The 7,015-nt window shown below is 43.1% G+C and overlaps 1 pseudogene; it reads left to right on the top strand.

Annotated features, from left to right (window-relative positions):
* The first annotated feature begins 5,370 nt into the window (after window positions 1-5,370).
* On the top strand, window positions 5,371-6,342 carry LOC135974549 (olfactory receptor 6N1-like; annotated as a pseudogene).
* Window positions 6,343-7,015: the final 673 nt, after the last annotated feature.

Consider the following 7,015-nt stretch of genomic DNA (forward strand, 5'->3'; position numbering starts at 1 on the left):
TCATGGATTTTGCTACCCGATGGCCGGAAGCAGTACCCTTAAGCAACACCAGGGCTAAAAGTGTGTGCCGGGCATTAGCAGACATTTTTGCCAGGGTAGGGTGGCCCTCCGACGTCCTTACAGATTCGGGAACTAATTTCCTGGCACGGACCATGAAAAACCTGTGGGAAGCTCATGGGATGAATCACTTGGTTGCCACCCCTTACCACCATGAAACCAATGGCCTGGTGGAGAGGTTAAATGGAACTTTGGGGGCCATGATACGTAAATTCGTAAATGAACACTCCAATGATTGGGACCTAGTGTTGCAGCAGTTGCTTTTTGCCTACAGGGCTGTACCACATCCCAGTTTAGGGTTTTCACCATTTTAACATGTGTATGGCCCCGAGTTTAAGGGGCCATTACAGTTGGTGAAGCAGCAATGGGAGGGGTTTATGCTTTTTCAGGAACTAACATTCTAGACTTTGTAAGCAACCTACAAAGCACCTTCCGACACTCTTTAGCCCTTGCTAAAGAAAACCTAAAGGATGCTCAGAAAGAGCAAAAGGCCTGGTATGATAAACATTCCAGAGAACGGTCCTTCAAAGTAGGAGACCAAGTCATGGTCTTAAAGGCGCTCCAGGCCCATAAAATGGAAGTGTCGTGGGAAGGACCATTCACGGTCCAGGAGCACCTAGGAGCTGTTAACTATCTCATAGCATCCCCCACCTCCAATATAAAGCCTAAGGTATACCATGTTAATTCTCTTAAGCCCTTTTATTCCAGAGAATTAAAGGTTTCTCAATTTACAGCCCAGGAAACAGATGACACGGAGTGGCCTGAAGGTGTCTACGACGAAGGAAAAAGTAATGGTGGCGTGGAAGAGGTGAACCTCTCCGCCACCCTTGGACGTCTGCAGCAGCTGCAGATCAAGGAGCTGTGCACTAGCTTTGTGCCAATGTTCTCAGCTACCCCAGGGTGGACCGAACGGGCATACCAATCCATTGACACAGGTAATGCTCACCCAATTAGAACCCCACCCTACCGGGAGTCACCTCAAGCTCAAACTGCTATAAAAAGGGAGATACAGGACATGCTACAGATGGGTATAATCTGCCCCTCTAAGAGTGCATGGGCATCTCCAGTGGTTCTAGTTCCCAAACCAGATGGGGAAATACGCTTTTGCATGGACTACCATAAGCTAAATGCTGTAACTCGTCCTGACAACTATCCAATGCCACATACAGATGAGCTATTGGATAAATTGGGACATGCCCAATTCATCTCTACCTTAGACTTAACCAAGGGGTACTGGCAAGTACCACTAAATGAACCCGCCAAGGAAAGGTCAGCCTTCGTCACCCAGGCAGGGGTGTATAAATTCAACGTACTCCCTTTCGGGCTGTGAAATGCACCCACCACCTTCCAAAGACTTCTAGATGGTCTCCTAGCGGGATTGGGAGAATCTGCAGTTGCCTACCTCGATGATCTGGCCATTTTTTCTGAGTCATGGGCAGAACACCTGGAGCACCTGGAAAAAGTCTTCAAGCGCATCCAACAGGCAGGACTAACTGTTAAGGCTAAAAAGAGTCAAATAGGCCAAAACAAAGTGACTTACCTGGGGCACCAGGTGGGTCAAGGAACTATAAATGCCCTACAGGCCAAAGTGGATGCTATCCAAAAGTGGCCGGTTCCAAAGTCAAAGAAACAGGTCCAATCCTTCTTAGGTTTGGCTGGATATTATAGGCGATTTGTACCACACTGCAGCCAAATCGCCGCCCCACTAACAGACCTAACCAGAAAGAAACAGACAAATGCATTTCAGTGGACTGATGAGTGTCAAAAGGCCTTTAACCAGCTTAAGGCGACACTCATATCTCCCCGTGTGCTAAGGGCCCCAGACTTTGACAAACTGTTCCTAGTAACCACCGATGCATCCGAGCGGGGTGTGGGAGCAGTTTTAATGCAGGAAGGACCGGATCAAGAATTCCATCCTGTCATGTTTCTCAGCAAGAAACTGTCTGAGAGGGAAAGCCACTGGTCAATCAGCGAAAAGGAATGCTACGCCATTGTGTACACGCTGGAAAAGCTACGCCCATACGTTTGGGGACGGCGTTTCCAACTACAAACAGACCATGCTGCGCTACAGTGGCTTCATACCGCGAAGGGGAATAACAAAAAACTTTTTCAGTGGAGTTTAGCTCTCCAAAATTTTGATTTTAAAATACAACACATTTCAGGAACTTCTAACAAAGTGGCTGATGCACTCTCCTGGGAAAGTTTCCCAGAATCAACTGGTTAAAAATTGTTCTTGGAATGTGGGACATATTGTTACTTTTTCTATAATCAGTTGTATGTATGAAGGTGCATGTGTCTTATTAACTCTGTTTTCTCCTAGAGCTCCAGTAAGAAATCACAGCCAGTGTGCAACCGGCTGTCCAACACTATCTGTAATTTGCGGGGGGGGGGGGGTGTCATAACTATAAAGGGAAGGGTAACAGCCCTCCTGTGTACAATACTATAAAATCCCTCCGGGCCAGAGACCCCAAAATCCTTTTACCTGTAAAGCGTTAAGAAGCTCAGGTAACCTGGCGGACACCTGACCCAAAGGACCAATAAGGGTCCAAGATACTTTCAAATCTTGGTCGGGGGAAGGCTTTTGTTTGTGCTCTTTGTTTTGGGGAGAGTTCGCTCTTTGGACTAAGAGGGACCAGACATCAATCCAGGCTCTCAAAATCTTTCTGAACAAGTCTCTCATATTTCAGACTTGTAAGTAAACAGCCAGGCAAGGCGTGGTAGTTTTATCTTCGTTTTCTCAACTTGTAAATGTACCTTTTACTAGGGTGTTTACCTCTGTTTGCTGTAACTTTGAACCTAAGGCTGGAGGGGGTATTCTGATCTCTTTATGTTTGATTACCCTGTAATGTTATTTTCCATCCTGATTTTACAGAGATGATTTTTACCTTTTTCTTTAATTAAAAGCCTTTTTTTTAAGAACCTGATTGATTTTCCCTATTTTTTTAGATCCAAGGGGGTTGAATCTTGATCCACCAGGAGTTGGTGGGAGAGAGGAGGGGGGATAGTTAATTCCTCCTTGTTTTAAGATCCAAGGGGTTTGGATCTGTGTTCACCAGGGAATTGGTGAAGAGTCTCTCAAGGCTACCCAGGGAAGAGAATTAGCACATTGGGAGTGGTGGCAGTGGACCAGATCTAAGCTGGTAGTTAAGCTTAGAAGTTTTCATGCAGGCCCCGACATCTGTACCCTAAAGTTCAGAGTGGGGAAGGAGCCTTGACACCTAGCAATGGGTAAGAAATGAGGAAAGATATAGTTATGCTGTGTAGGGGCACTAGAGGGCAGAGGAATGGGGGAGGTGCAGCCCAATGGCCAATGGACAGCAGCCAAAGTGGAAGGGCAAGAAAGAAGAAATTATGTTTCCAAATGACCAACAGAGGGAAGTGGAAAGGGAGGTGAAACTGTATAATGATGCATAAGTGGTGAGGAAAGAGCATTGAAGAGAAAAGGAACTCTACACTATGTAAAGAACTGTGGATAGTAGCAGATATTATTTAGTCAGTTCCTAAGATCCACTATCCAAAGAGCTGTATTTTATTACTGCTACATAGTCAACATCAGGAAACAGAAAAGTCATTGCCAGTTCCTGACCACGTCACCATCACTACCACAGCAACTAGAGGAGAATTTACTCCACTTCATAATTTACAACATAAACTGATCTTTTGTGAGGGGATGAAAATTGTTCCTTTTCCTATAGGACATTGAAATGCTGAATATACCAGGATATATGTTGTGACATTATTGACACAAACTGTGACTGTATAGACCATTGTTGCAACCAAGATTCTGTAGTGACACCAAATCTTGTATAAAGGAGATTAAGTAAGGTGTCTATGAGGAGGTTATGATTTGCTGGTTATGATTATGCTTCCTGTTTGCATGTATCATGTTTGTATTTAAAGTTATAAGTATTGGCTCTGTACTGTCTGTATTTCAAACTTGTGCTATGCTTCTGGGTGACACCCCACACAATTTGCATCAGCCTGGCCTGCTTGATGACCCATTAAGGACCATCAGCTATACAACTGACCCATTGAGAGAAGGCAGATACACCTTGTGACTCAGAAAGACATACAGGAATATACCTATAGACACAACTCTAAGGTTTTCCATTGCCATGTGCTGTGTAGCTTGTATCTGAGACAAAGAAAGAACAAGCCACATGGCAAAAGGACTACAAAAGGCAGCTGCATCATCTCCATTTTGTCTTCAATCCTGCTTCTCACCTCTGGAGGAACTTTGCTACAAACTGAAGTTCTGAACTAGGACTGAATGACCCATCCAAGTTGTGGATGTATTCCAGGGTCTTGATTTGAATCTCCAGTTTATTCCATCACTGCTAAAAGCCTGAACCAAGAACTTTGCCATTACTGTATGTAATTGATTCCATTAAACCAATTTTAGCTCTCATCTATATTTTTTTCTTTTTATGAATAAACCTTTAGATTTTAGATTCTAAAGGATTGGCAACAACGTGATTTGTGGGTAAGATCTGATTTGTATATTGACCTGGGTCTGGGGCTTGGTCCTTTGGGATCGGGAGAACCATTCTTCTTTTACTGGGATATTGATTCTCATAACGAGTCATCCCCATAAGGAGCGGTGCTGGTGGTGATACTGGTAAACTGGAGTATCTAAGGGAATTGTTTGTGTGACGTGTGGTTAGCCACTGAGTTAAACCAAAGTCATCTCTGTTTGGCTGGTTTGGTGCCTTAATAGTACAGGAGTTCCAGCTTTGGCTGTAACTGCCCTGCTCAAAGCAATTTGTCCTGAATTGATACTCTCAGTTGTGTCCTGCCAGAGGCCGCATCATTCCATTATTTCTAACAAGAAATCAGTACATATGGAAACTAGACTTCAATAAAAAATCTGAGTCCAAGATTTTAGTTGACGTACTTATTGGTTTTGACTCCTACGACCTGGCATGGTTCTGGCTATTGACAGAAGTGAAATATAGAACTTAAGCATCATTGTTAAGCTCTGGTATGTCACAAGATGGGATATGATAGATAGCCAAGGTCTGATATGACAGATCAGACCAATTCTCTACCAGAGATATAGACTGTTATATTAGTCATTGCTCTGATATGGCAGAGGGTGGTCTACATGGGTAACAATGTTCTTTCCTCGGACTGAGACTCCTGGCACTTTGCTCTCAAATCTACATTTAGCCTTAAAATTTCAGCCTGTAACCAGTAAAGGAAGGGGATATTCTCAATATTTCTGGTATTAATTCACAAGACTTGATTAACTTTTAATGCTATGTTCTTCCAATTCAATTGCCCAGCTTATTTTTTTGTTCCTAGCCCCAACCCATGGCGGACACAGATTGGAGAAACCAAACGACCGTCACAGAATTAATCCTCCTGGGATTCGGGAATCTCCCTGACCTTCAAATTCTTCTCTTTCTAATGTTCCTAGTGATCTACGTGGCAACTGTGGCTGGGAACACTCTCATCGTGGTGCTTGTTGTGACTGATCAACACCTTCACACCCCCATGTACTTTTTTCTGGGCAACTTGTCCTACTTGGAGATCTGCTACACCTCGACCTTCCTGCCCAGGTTACTGTCCAGTCTGCTGACTGGGGACAAAACCATCTCAGTGAGTGGCTGCATCACACAACTGTATTTCTACGGCTCTCTGGCTGCTACGGAATGCTATCTCCTAGCAGCAATGTCCTATGATAGGTATTTAGCGATATGTAAACCCCTGCACTATTCAACTCTTATGAATAACAGGTTTCGCCTCCAGCTGGTTGCTGGGTCATGGTTAAATGGTTGTTTGGCCAGTACCGTCTTAATATTATTCATATCACAGTTAATATTCTGATGCTCAAATGAAATTGACCATTTCTATTGTGATCCCATCCCACTGATGGAACTCTCGTGCAGTGACACTCACCTGAGCATGTTGGTGGATTTCATAATAATCTCCGTATTCACCCTGCCTCCATTCCTACTAACCCTGATGTCCTACGTGTTTATCCTTGTCAGTATCCTGAGAATCCCTTCCACGACCGGGAGACAAAAGCCCTTTTCCACCTGCTCCTCTCACCTCACTGTGGTGACAATTTTCTTTGGAACCATAATGACTGTCCTCATTCTACCAAAACGTGATACACTCAGAGATCTGAAGAAAGTGCTCTCTTTTTGCTTCATGGTCCTAACTCCCCTGGTAAACCCCCTCATCTATAGCCTGAGAAACAGAGAGTTCAAGGAAGCACTGAGCAAAGCAGTCAGTAAATGTATCTTTCACCAAAAAAAAAAAGCAGAGACTCTGAGATAATAATTTAGCCTGAGGTTTTGGAAGCTGTCTGGTTGTTGAAGCAATCAGTCTGCGATGCACTGTACCTCAAAATAGAATCCTGTAACCCCCCATATTTATCTTTTGTATATGGTTGTGATATTTCATAAAAAACGTGTCTTGTAAGGTATCATATGAAAGGTCATGATCTGCTGAAACTCATTCTTCTGTCAATATATATATAATTCTGTCAATATATATATATATATATATATATAAATATCATAACACCATATATATATATATATATATGGTGTTATGATATTTTATATATATATTGACAGAATTCTATATAGATATCATTATATATATATATCAGATATATATATATCATTGTATATGGTGTTATGACATTTTTAATATGGTTGTTATTGAAATGTGTTGAAAGTTTGGGAGTTGCCCACTGTTAGTTCTCCAGTGACAACATAGGAGCTGGCTCACACCCAGGGGGATGTTAAATGACCATCACCAGCCATTGACCAGCAGGGGAATTGTAAACTGGAGGTTTACAATTCTGTTACAGACAGTGTGCAAGCACCACACAATGGTAATTGCTCAACTCTGTGATTCAGAAAGGCCCACCAGGACATGTCTGGGCCAGTATTTTTCCAGGGACATGAATTGAGAGTATAAAATAAGGGACAGCGGCATCATG

This window comes from Chrysemys picta, chromosome 12, assembly GCF_011386835.1.
Source record: "Chrysemys picta bellii isolate R12L10 chromosome 12, ASM1138683v2, whole genome shotgun sequence".
NCBI lineage: Eukaryota > Metazoa > Chordata > Testudines > Emydidae > Chrysemys > Chrysemys picta.